General features: G+C 40.8%; 1 long non-coding RNA gene across 1 annotated transcript in view; it reads left to right on the top strand.

Moving 5' to 3' along the window:
• The first annotated feature begins 9,121 nt into the window (after positions 1 to 9,121).
• The window catches only part of LOC109286320 (uncharacterized), a 95,781-nt gene continuing 92,054 nt past the window's right edge, over positions 9,122 to 12,848 (top strand). Inside the window, exon 1 of the long non-coding RNA XR_002094323.2 lies at positions 9,122 to 9,235. This is a non-coding gene — a long non-coding RNA (uncharacterized LOC109286320). The remainder of the gene's footprint in view (positions 9,236 to 12,848) is intronic.

The raw sequence follows: 12,848 nt of genomic DNA on the forward strand, positions 1-12,848 counted from the left end.
GTGGAAATTGTACCAAGGAGAGGAAAAATGATTCAGCAGTATTTTAATGCCTGGCCAGAGGTCTTCAGTATACCTAACATGAAAGCTTTAAATATGCTTTAGATGAAGAATTCCAGCTTGCACAGTTGTAACCAACAGATGTGTAAATTATCTAGCCAAGTTAACATTAACTCAAGCACAGATTTTTTATTTATTTTTTTTAGTATTGCAGCCCATGCTTATTTCAGGCCGTTACTCAGGATTCAAAAACAGGGTACACCTTGCCAATGGGTATGAGATTCTTGCTTGTTCACTTTGATTCTAAGGCTAATGGATTCCCTCCTCCAGTGCCTAGCTGCCAGGCTTCTGATTTATTTAGATGATAATCTGATAGCAGCTCCCTGAGGAGAGACATTGTCATGCCTTATAAGCCTCTCAATCCACTTGCTCTCTGCCCTGCGGATTCTAATCATCAGAGCAAAGTCAATTGCAATACCCTACAGTTTACTATACTCTCCAATCACTTAATCGTTCTTTCTTTACAAACATGGAACCAATTTCATACAAAAATAGCCAAGGATGTTTAAAACAATATTGCCAGAACTAAAGATAAACCAGATATCACAGTAGGTTAGTAGGGTTTTGTTTAGTTTTGCTTTAATAAAGATGCTTGCTACAAACAAAACCAAACAGGAAGAGACTATAGTTTGTGTCAAAGAACGTTTTTGGGGGTTTTTTTATTATTCTGTTTTTATCAAAATACACGTTATCAGCGAGACACATATCTTACACTATACATAGGTTCTCTTGCACCTTTTCTGCATTCATCTTCAGTGACTTAAAAGCTTCAACCATTCAAAATATGGTTACCCCTAGCAGTTCACTTTAACTAGAAATTGTGCAGACAAATGGCAAAAGATAATCTTTGCTGCCAATTTAAATACCTTGGTAGGTTTTAAGTCAAAAGTCCACCCAAGCCCAATGGTGTGTTAGAAGACCAATTTCTGTAGCCATAGTACTTAAGAGAGTGATGTGGTTAGCATGATGTCTGACCACCTTTGAATCCCTAACCCAGCTGAAGGAGACCTTTGACATAACTCCAGAGCAGAGGCTTGAATGCATACCTCTGGAAACCCTAGCAAGGCACCTTACTGACCTTGCTACAACATTCTTTGTTAGGCATACTCTATACTATAGAAATGAAGTGATGCATGAAACTTGAAGACCAGCTTTCATGTCTGGTTTTGCTTAAATATTTGCAGTTATTCATACACATCAGAAATTTACCAAAATTTGTCCCTTGCAAAACTTATCTGGAAATTTTTCTGAGAATTTTTTTTTATTTTGGTATTTCAAGACATCTTATTCAGATCCTCATTGAACACAAAAGTATATTAAAAATATATTAAATATATACAAAGATTAAAGAAACTCAAAATGGTTTAATTCTAATTTATTGCTGAAAAAGACTCAGCACTTGAGTTTCCTATTTCCAAATCAGTTCACATTTATTAATGGAGAGACTCATTGTTAAATTCTTAATTAATAACATATTGTATTTATTCAAATATAAGTGACTCTGATAATAAGGTGACCCCCAATAATTAGAATCTATATATGGAAAATTTATAACTTTGGTATAATTTTCCAGGTATAGAATTTAATTATTGAAGGTTTGTCTTAGATTTTTTAACCTCCCACTGCTACCAAAGGGAAGATAAATCTGGAGGGTCAGGTAGCCCCATTGTCCTCACCCCAAGCTTCTTACCCCTGCAGCTCTTTCCTCCCTCCTTACTGTTAGTCCCTGCTCTCTCTGAGCACGTGGAAATAAGGAAAAAATATGAAAAGATGAACTTTGAAATAAACATAGCTGTAGCAATTTGTATATAGTACCCATAGATTTAGTTCAGCCAGAAATGCATTTTACCTTTTTTTGCAACAGCTCCACGTTTTATTATGGGTACTCCAAAAACAGACTTTTAAGCAGCACTTTGGCACCTACTTATATATAGTAGAAATTATGCATGATAATAGCTAAAAGACTTGTGGTTTACCACAGAGTTCGTTGGGCCAGGCTCCAGCAGAGTCAACAGTATTTCAAGCCATGGTGACCCCACAGCTCACCTGTACTCCAGGCACTCCTCCCCCCATACTAATCATATTTAACAGATGGAGAGAAGGGTTGACAGAAGGGTTTGGACAAACTGTTTGGGGCATTATTTGGTGATGTTTGTCAGACATTTCAGGCTGGTGAAGAAACAGGAATAATTGGAAATAGGAAAGAAAGGTGCAGCTCAGCTGTGAGAGTAAAGAGGAAGTTGAAATGTATTCAGTGTAATGGTTTACTATGACTTGAAAAAGAGTTGGTGCTGAGGGGAACTTCACTGAATGAGTATTCTCATATATCTTTTTCAGGTGGGCTGTACTTACCTATCTTTGTGGTAGATTCTCATCAACTTACCTGGCAGGAGAAATACCATGACAAAGCAGGTGATTTTCCCAATGCCTGTTCTTGGCAGGGGAAACACCATGTATCTGAGTCCATAAAGTCAGGTTTCCTTAAGCATTCCCAGGGATAACTATTCTTCTGGTGTGGTTCAGTACCTGCTGAGGTGTTGGGGCCTAAAGCCCACTTCAGGGAAGCTACTTCCTAGCTTGCTTCTGCGGCCATATGGCTGAGGGCAGGTAAAACTTGGGGGTATTCAAACCCCAAGCCTCCGGGCTTAGTTCTGCATGTAGGAAGCCTGTCAAAAGATTTGGAAATAGCTGAAGCCCCTGGTAGGGGTGAAGGATGTTTGCCAGTTGTAGGGCCACTTATGGTTCTGGACTGACTCATAGATTTGGACTTGATCTGGCTTAGAACATGAAAAATTTCTTTAAAAAAAAAAGGTAGATTCTCACCAGCATGTTTGCCTTATATGAGCTTGGAGCAAACTGGGGGATAGGGTGGTGTACACACTAAGGACCATGGTTGACAGCCCAAAAGTTACAAGTTTGAGGCTATAGTAGAAGCACTCATGGAGTGTCCTGTCAGATTCTAATGAAATCTGTGAGTTCTACTAAATACTTTTCACATGAGGACATGAAAAAAGTAGGAAGGCCATGCGCTTTATAGTCATGCTCAGTGTTGGCTACATTCAACTTCATAGTTGGTTTTTATTACTGAGCACATGCTGCTTTTAACAGCTGTTCAAAGATAGGAAATGTCTTTAAAGCGGTTCCTTGTCTGCAAATATAAGATGAGGGGGGAAAAAAAACTTGTCTTATATTTCGGTAAATATGGTATTTCATATTAATTGAATCTCAAAACAATGGTGTTTTCTGGAAATGCTTAATGAATACAGTTTTGTCCAGAGTTAAAAAAGCAGAGTAATGAGTTTTACAAGGTAGGGATAGAAGAAATAGAAAATATATCTTCCCATGAAATATAGTAGATAGTCAGTGAGATGCACTGAAGGGTGTTCTAGAATGCAGATTTTCTAGACAGAAACCTAGCTGTTTTCAAAACTATAATGGTAGCTGCTTAGTTTCAATGGTCAGTTCCTCAACTAAAAAGGAAGCAATATTACCTTACTGCCTATAACCTCAAACAAAACTGTAATCCTATTGTACTAGAAATTGTGCAGACACATGGCAAATGATAATCTCTGCTGCTAAGAGTTTGAAGTCTAAAAAACCAGACTGATGATAATTAGCAAACAATAGTAGTCTTGTCTTATCTTTATCGGCATTTTGTAGTTGGGGAACTCAGACATGGGGAAATTAAATGGTTCACCTGTGCTCACAAAAAACCTATGGCAGAGTCAGGGGCACAAACATGAGCTTCCTGAGTCCCCGGCCAGTGTCTGAACTGTTAGACCAGAGCTAGATACCCCAATAGTCAAGATATTTGCTCAGTTCTTTTTTTCTTTTCTTTTTTCTATCTGCTTGTCCCACACTTAAAATAATATGCAAGGAAGGGAAGCAAATCTGGTTTGAGTTGTTGATCTGCACTTTTTCTGCTCTTTCCAGGCTAACTGGGAACTCTTTCCAGAAATGACTAACCTATCCCATGCTACCATTCTGAGAACAAGAAAGTTAAAGCTTCTCAAAGAGCCTTAGATGAGAAGTTCATATTCCCTGGACATGCACCCACTGGGTACACCTACACAAGATGCTATGGAGTAGTAGCTTGTTGCTACTGCTCAGTAGCATATGAAAAAAAAAATGTTTGGGGACTGTACTATGTAGTAACACTAGTTGCTTCTGCAAGTACTAAATGATTGCACAGTAACAAATATGCAATCCACCACTCATGTAGACATGGCCCCTGACACCTAAATTACTGAAGATTAGCTTTCAGAGGGTACTTGCTGCATAGCACATGGGCATCCAGTAAATCCCCTCCTTTTTAACTGCCTAATTTGTTTATCCAAACCTTCAGAATTTTTTTAAGGTGTGTTTTCTTATTGCAATTTTGTTTTACATTTTTAAATTTTCAAGGTGCAATGATTTTATTTTAGCTTTTTAAATGAGGCTTCAGGTAAGGAGTACTGACAAGTACACATTACGATTATAATCTTTGTTATTGCTACTATTAAACTCCCTTCTAATTATATTCATTCATCCTGTTAGTTTTATAATTGTTCTTTATAAAACTAAAGTACGTCTATGCTGCAGCTACAGCAGTGTAGTAATAACAGAAATATTTTCAAGGTAGCCTTACATTAACTAGAGAGGGTATCAGCAACAGTCTAGTTACATCAACACCAACTTTAGCAGTGGCTAATTTACCTCTCTTCTCTTACGGATTTTGTATTCTGTGATAATCTCCATGCTACTATAAGTGGTTTATTACTAGTAAACAATAGGGCTGTGTGAAGCTTTGGCCCCAATTCAGTTTGGTGGAGATTCGGGCCACTTCAGTGTCTGAATCTCTGAATCTGAATCTCTGAATCTGAATCAAAACTCTTTAATCTCTCTAAATCAAATTGGAATGCTCCAAATTGATTCGGGGCAATTCGGAAAGATTCGGAGATTTGGACATAGAGACAGCTTTAAATGTTTTTTCTGCATACCTCTAGGGAGCAGAGGCTCACGAGTGTTGCAATGCTGGGGTGCATGGAGTGTCCCACAGGAGTCCAAGGGGCTCCCCAGCATGCGTGGCAGCAGGCCTGGAAGTGGACTGGAAGCACTTCCAGTCCACTTCCGGGTTCACCCAGAAGCACATCGGGGGATCCCCTGTGCCCCCCTGGCTTGGTGACAGGTGCCTCCTGGGCCTGGTGGGGCGGGGAGGAGCACCCAGGGTCCGCCTGCAGCTGATCACCAAGCTGGGGAGGGGCATGGGGGGGCCCCGCTGCACAGTCCCCAGAAGACCTGGAAGTGGGCCAGAAGTACTTCCTATCCACTTCTGGGTTTGCCGCCGAACACATGGAGGGCTCGCCCCCTCCTCCCGCACTCTTATGGGACGCTCCATGTGCCCCAGCATTGCAGTGATCACGAACCACACCTGCTACCTCAAGGTATGCAGAAAAAACTTTTAAAGCTGTGACTGTGTCCGAATCACTGATTCTCCAAATCAGCATCGAATCTTCAGATTCAGATTCTGCCTAATTGAATCAGGGACAGTGATCCAAATCAACGAATTGCATCACTGTCCCTTATTCAGGCTGAATCCAAATCCTAATTGAATAGGGCCTGCTTCACACACTCCTAGTAAACAAGAGAGCTAGTATCAAGCTAGTCCTGTTTCCATTATATGAATGAGGATAAATTAGTCTACAAACTCCATGCTGCTCAACCTCCATGCTAGCTGGTTTTGATCCTATGTTTAAGGATTTATACAACACACTGGGCATGTCTACATGTGCATTAATGTGCTTTTGCTACTGTGTTTTAGGTTTAGTACCTCTAATATGAGGTATTACATAAATGCATGTTAGGCTGTCCTAATGTACAGTAGCAAAAGCGCATGCCTTTTTAGTAACACTTAATGTACAGTAGCCTATTTCTATTGTGCATTAGCATATTAACACTCTCCTTGATCTCCTGCTCAAAAACAAAAATAATTGGTGGTGAATATACTAGTAAATGGCAACTTGGGCAGCAGCAACCATGAGATGGTTGAGTTCAGGATTCTGAAGAAAGGAAGGATGGAGAGTGTCGGGCAGTCACCAGATATGGACGTGTACCCCTATGTCCTGCTGACATTCACTGGCCCCTCGGGGTGGCTGCGCCCTTATGGTCTAGCTGGGTGAGATCTGGTGCCCTTTCTTTTCCCTCCTGCCATGACTTTGATGATAAAAGGAGATTTACAAAAGGGAGGTGGTGACTACCCGTCTCATGCCCGGATCATTTGTAGGGGCTGCACCAATGCCCGAAGTCTAAAACTGGAAGCGAGGAAAGGACCAACTTAAAACCAATCTTTTTACTTTCTTTTGTTTTGTTTTCTTTTTTTGGTTCACTGAAGTCTTATGACCTTTGTCCTTTTCTTCTTCTGGACGTCTTCAAGGTCTGGTTCCAGCTGCCTGGGGTGGTTACCCCTGGGAGTCTTCAATGGTTTATTTTCCCCACCCTGGACTCCTTCTGGATACTTTAAATCAGGACCACAATAGGCTTAATTGATGGCACGTACCGCTTAACAAGGAGGGGAATTCCCTCTGGAGTGATCAGCTGGGAAGGGGCGCTGTTCTCTCTGCTTGGGGTTTTCTGCCCACCCCTGTCTCAGTCATGGAGCCCCTCTGAGTGCACACTCCCCTTCTCTTCTCAGGAGAATGGCTGGCCCAGATCTGGGTTCTCTAGCCGGCAGGGAGACATCAAAAGAGAAAAAAAAAAGAAGAGAAAAAAAACCCCTGCAGCGAGTGGTTTGGGTAGATCCGCCACCTCCACCACTCCTATGGTCTTTCCCTGATCTGCCTTCTGCTGCTTTGCCTCTTCCACCCTCCTCTTCACTCCCATGGTGAGGGTGCCACCACCTCTTCAGGGTCCAAACAAGGGCTTTCTAGCCTGGTTGTTAGGGTACTTACTGTCTGGGAAGGTGAGCAATGTGAGTTTGAATCCAGTCAGGAAAGGGAGGGAATTAAATCTTTATCTTCCACTTCCTGTGTATGAGTGTTTTAACCTCTAGGATTTTATATATAAAAATAGGACAGCCAACCACAAAACTGTTGTTACATTAGGCTAGGGACTCAGCCCTAATTTTGTGTTTGTTAAGCCTACCTTGAAAGAGTCTGCTAGATCAAGCCCCCAGGGGATTTGGCCAGTGTAACACCAAGGTTCTGATTCCCAGTTGGACTTAGGCATGGGCTAGACATCTGTCAAGGTTTTCAGCTCTGTGTACCTGAGAACTTTGAGGTTGAAAAGTGAGGAGCCTGTAAGTTTTAGATCAGGTGTGGGCGATTATTTCCACTGCAGGAGCACTTAATGAGTTTTGGTGACCTGTCAAGGGTCACACATGGAAAATCTTTCAGAAGATATCATTTAAACAAATTATAGATAAAAAACAAATCATATACTAAATAGCAATCATCTACTATAACATTTTAATTTTACTTCAAAAAATATTTGTTGTCTTGATTTATGGGGTTTTCTAGTAGTGTGTATAGAGGCAATTGCATAATAGCTCAAAATAAATTCTTACTCTTGTATATTGTGGTATGCAGGGTGGGGTGTGCATGTGTGGGTGGGGACGTGGAGGGATGGGGAGTGTGTGGGTGTATATGTAGGCCGGGGGTGTGGGGAGGTGTGTTGGGGACGTGTGCGTGTATGTGGGGGCTGCCTGTATGCTAGGTCTTGGGAGCTAGCAGGGATGTTGCGGGGGGGGGGAAGCAAGAGGCATGTGCAGCAGAGCTCACCTTGGTGGTGCAGTTCAGGTGTGATCCACACCACCTGCCCCATCTAGTTCATGGATGCCTTCACAGTGGTCTTCATGGAGCTGAGCCCCACTCAGGGCAGCCCTGCCTGGGGCAGCCCATGCCCATGTCCACTGGTCCCGGCCTCAGCCAGTGTGCACAGCTTCCCAGCAGAGCTGTTTCTCTTTTGGCTGCAGTAGCAGACAAAGAGCCCCAGTCCTGCTCAACTCCCCCTGCCTCCAACAGCTCCTCTTCCTCCTGTGCCTGCTGTGCTGCTCTGGGTGGGGGATGGGGGGAGCTGTAGCTGGGTGGTTTATGACCCAGCTTATGGTGTGAGGCTCCAGCTTCAGCTTTTGGCCACCTTCCCACAGGTGGTTGCTCATCATGCCAGGTGGGTGGAGTGGGTGAAAGGCATCTGTGAGTTGAAACTGATGCTAGAGCTGGAGCCCTTTGTGCTGAGGCAGGAGCCACACAGCTGCAGCTTGCCCCCCATCCAGAGTGGCACAGCAGGGGCAGGATGAGGAGGATCTGCTGCAGGTATGGTGAACCTAGGTAGGTGCAGCCACACTGGAAGCAGGTCCATTAGGAAGCTGTGTGTGCTGGCCATGTCAGGGTTGATGGGCCATGGGCAGGACCAGGTGGGAGCAGGCGAGGCTTGGTCACAAATGGAGTGCCACAGGGGCAGCTGTGGGCTGGATCCAATTAGTTGGCCGGCTGGATGAGGCCCATGGGTTGAATTTTGTCCCTACCTTGCTTTAGATGCTTCAGGGTTAGATGGTATCTTAGCAAAGGTTTTCAGGAACACAATATTGTATTTAAATGGATTGAAGTGTGTAAGTCTGAGATTGGAGTTGTCCTTAATTTTAAATCTCTGTACTGGTTGGTAATCATCCTGTCAAATATCCACACTTTACAAACTACTTAGGTATGACCTGATTTTTATATTCTATTCAAGGTGTTTTATAGAGTTTCTGCTTCTCATTTTTATCAGAAATGCTTAATATGTATGATTCTATAATCTAGTTTTCAATGAATAACATTTTTAAAGGGCAATGCTGCTGCTCTCCGGGCCCCTGAGATAAACAAATGTGAAGAAATCTGTCTGTCTGTCCCAGGATTTGGACATTTCAGGCTAAGGGGAGAATGTGACACCCACACACACTTGGGTTGTGTGTAGCCAAGTGTTTCTGGATTTATTTTGTTGTGTATCTTGTTTGTACAGTATATTTTGTTTCCTCTGGACCACCTCCCATCCCTCCTTATTGTATCCAGACCCTTTGTCTTCATTTTCCTGCCAGGAAACCCGTGGAACCAATTTGATGACTCTGGTAACTCCACCGAGGGCTGCTAACCACTTTTTTTAAAGGATTGGTCTGCAACAGCAGGGTTCAAATAATGCCTGTTTCTGGTTGGAGCCAAGTGATAAGGTAAAAAACATTATTTAAGGGTCAGTTTACCTGGTCTGGGGGGGTGGGGATTCTTCCACCAGGCATTTTGGGAACACACACAGAAGCATGGGCCTTCAGAATTCTCTGGATGTATATGTAAGTAGCTTACCTGAAATTTAGCCAGTAAATTAGGGTTATGTATCTTTAGCTGCATGTTAAAAGGGCCAACAAGCCCATTCTGTTTTGCTTAAGGCGTTTTTTTTTTTTTAATACTCTTCTGTCTTGTATTCCAATCCCGTTCTCCCCCTCTCTGATTAATAAAAGCTATCTGTTACAGCAAACCTAGTTGTGAATGCTTGAGAAGAGGGACAGGCCTTTTCACTCCTAGCAGAGTGTTCATATTTTAAGTTAGGTGGCTAAATTTAAATGGAACTTAAGCACTCCTGTCTATCATTGCATTTGGACCACAGTGGTTTTTTATTTGTTAATAAAGCCATTTAAATGAAAGGGAATTCTATTGGTTAAAACAGTAGGTTACACAGGAAAATTACAACTCTAAACCTTGTTAGTGCAGTTACAGTTTTGCAGTTCCTTTCTTTTCTTTAGGAAAACATAGCATGCTACAGTGCACAAACAAAGCTGATATCATTATGTATTAAATTGACTAACAATATAGACTACCCTGGGAAGACACAAGCTTATAATTTTGTTAAAATGTGTTTGGAAGTTATAACTTTTGTTTTTATCAGGGACTGAAGTTAAAGTAACAAAATAAACAAGGAAAATTGGAGCTTAAATGGTACTGGGTTAACCTTAGTCAACTGATTTCAAGATAGCTAAAGTAAAATTAAATGAGAAATGTTTGTGAAGTATTCCATCTAAAACTTTCTATATGGAGTTTTTCAATTCTCAGTAAGACATAGTGACTGGCCCCTCTTTTTGTTCTGTATGAGTTTTTATTCAAAGTAGATAATCTTTCTGAAAATTAATTTTTAATTAATGCAAATCAAAATAATAAACAATCTGATGGATGCTCGGTCATTGTTACTTTATAATGTTCATTTTTAATTAAAAACAAGTGGCAAATATTTAATCAAGATTTGCAAAGATACGTTTAAGTTTTAATAATATGATCATTATACTTTGCTAAATAAATATCAGTGACTTATTAAAACCTATTTTGAGAATTAATACTTATATTATCAGTGTCCGAGCTGCAGTTAACACATGGCTGAGCTGCACTAGTCTGTCGATCCCAGATACGCCCCATCAGCTATCTTTGGACACACAAAAAAGACAATCATCCTTGACTAGGAAGCATTGCCAAAGAAGAAAATATTATGCAAGATACAAGTGTCAAACATGTGAACTATGGACCAGATCTGGACCACTGAAGTGGGTCAACTGGCCCATGGAGTTTCTCGCTGAGACTACCAGCAATGAAGGAATCAGTGTTAGATGTTGGACCCTGCCTCCAGGTCCCTTCCATGGCACTTTTTGGCACAGCTGCCAGAGTTACTTTGTCAGCAGCATCAGCCAAAGAGCTAATGCTTAGCTTGCTCAGATACAGAAGCTACCAGAGCTTCCTTAGGGAGTGTTGAGCAGTGGAAGCTGCATTAACTTCTTCATTTCTGGCAGTCACAATGAGAAGCCGATAGTTTAAATCTAGATGTAGGTGATCCAGCCCTGTCTGAATATGACCTGAAAGAGTCCCTGCAGGCTGGACCTAGCCTGCAGGGGCCAAATGGGTTTGACACCCCTAATATAAATATAATACTCATCTTTAGCTCAGCATGTAGTGCTTAAAATCATTTCCACCATAGCAGAATCTAGTCTTGAGTTAGGTATTCATGCAGAAAGAGTAGAAAAGGGTCTTAAGGAAGAAAACCACAAGAGGTAGCATGCTGAATGAGGAGTTACCTAAGGTATTCAACAGGACATATGAAGAGAGAGGTGTATCTTCAATGTATGGCCTAGAAAAGAAGTAGCTTCCTTGCATTTAGAATTCACAACCTAAATTCCCTTGCAGGGTTAGGCACCTATGAACTAAATAAGTGAATGCAAATTATTATATCAGAATTACTATTATATCCAAATATCTATTTCTCATATACAGAAGAAAAAATCAAAATAAAGCCAACAGCTTGATAGATTTTTTGTTTTGGGTTTGTTTGTTTGGTTTTTTTTTTTGTCTTCTTTACATAAATCAAAAGGTATAATTAAGGGAAATGAAGTGAGTAGTCTACAGTCATAAAATCTTCATACTGATTATGGAAGCATATAATCAAAGTCATTCTATATCAGGTTAAAAATTCTGGAGGTAATAATGGATCCTAAAATCTGTCCTAAGTCCTAATGTATAAAAGTATACGGTTGTAACTTTATAGAACTAAACAAAGAGTGGGTGAATATATGCTTTCAGCTACACCTGTCGAAATTCACTGCAAACAGTGTAATGTAAATGAGTACTGGATTTGTTCCATTCAGTATTTCTCCTCTGTGAATAGCTCATGTATTCACCAGGGGCTCAGAAACATAAGAAGCTGAGCACTATAGTCCTGATACATCGGGGTATTTTAGACCCTGCTTAATTTTAAAGCATGTTAACTGTTCCAGGGACTTAGGGACCAAACTCCCAGATCCAAGTGCCCACTAGTATACAGTAGAGTTGACCATTTTCTGCCATTAACCAAACCCAGATGGGTGAGCTTTTCACAACTCCTGAAGAGGTAAAGTAAGGTTATTAAGTCCCAAATGTTCAATGGGGCATTCTTTAATTTCTGTTTATCTAAACAGGGACGTTCAGAGTTGTATATTATTCATGCCAAACATATACCATTTGACTGACTTAAAGCTTGTGAAACTACAAGATATTAGTGTTTCTACAATTTACTCCCATCTGAATACCATATTAGCATTAGTGATAGCTTCTAGTACTGTGTTCATAAAGATCAGAGGGCCTAAAGACAGCATGATGTATCCCCAAAAGTGATGATATAAGGAGTAAGAGGATCAACGTGTAGCTGATCAGTTATTTAAGTGCACAGATTGTGGGCACTGAATTTCAAAGCCAGCCTTTTGAACAATCTTTGATCATATTAGAGAATTGGTTGTTTACTGCCTGTAATTTACCCATGTAAAATGCTTGGAGATACATTCTGGTATTTAATTTGGACAGGTGGCCATTTAAATACTTGTGGTTTTGCATACTGGTTCTCTATAATTTAAACTGTAGTTCTGTTATATATTTATCCAAGTACATTGGTGTCACTTGCCTAATAAAAATTGACATTTTGCATGACATAAAGGTGAGAGAGGATCATTAAACTGAACAGTTCAACCACCTTAAGGACATGCAAGGTTACACTCTTGATTAGACAAGTGATGCCAATGTACCTCAATTTATATTTTATAAATAGTTTTATTAGAGTGGCACTCATTGGAGAAAAGGAAGAAGCAAGCAAGCATAGAAAGAATAGGTTCAAATTGGTTCATCTGGGGTTTTTTTCCTCCATTTTGTTGTCCCAAATGTTAAACTCATTTTGGTTGCTCTCTAGAATAAGAATATCCTTTTGGTACAGGTATACTGTAACACAGTGTGTTCTTATCCCATGCCAAATATGTATATATATAGGGCAAAACTGGTGAGTCA

The sequence above is a fragment of the Alligator mississippiensis genome, chromosome 5 (assembly GCF_030867095.1).
Source record: "Alligator mississippiensis isolate rAllMis1 chromosome 5, rAllMis1, whole genome shotgun sequence".
Classification (NCBI taxonomy): Eukaryota; Metazoa; Chordata; order Crocodylia; family Alligatoridae; genus Alligator; species Alligator mississippiensis.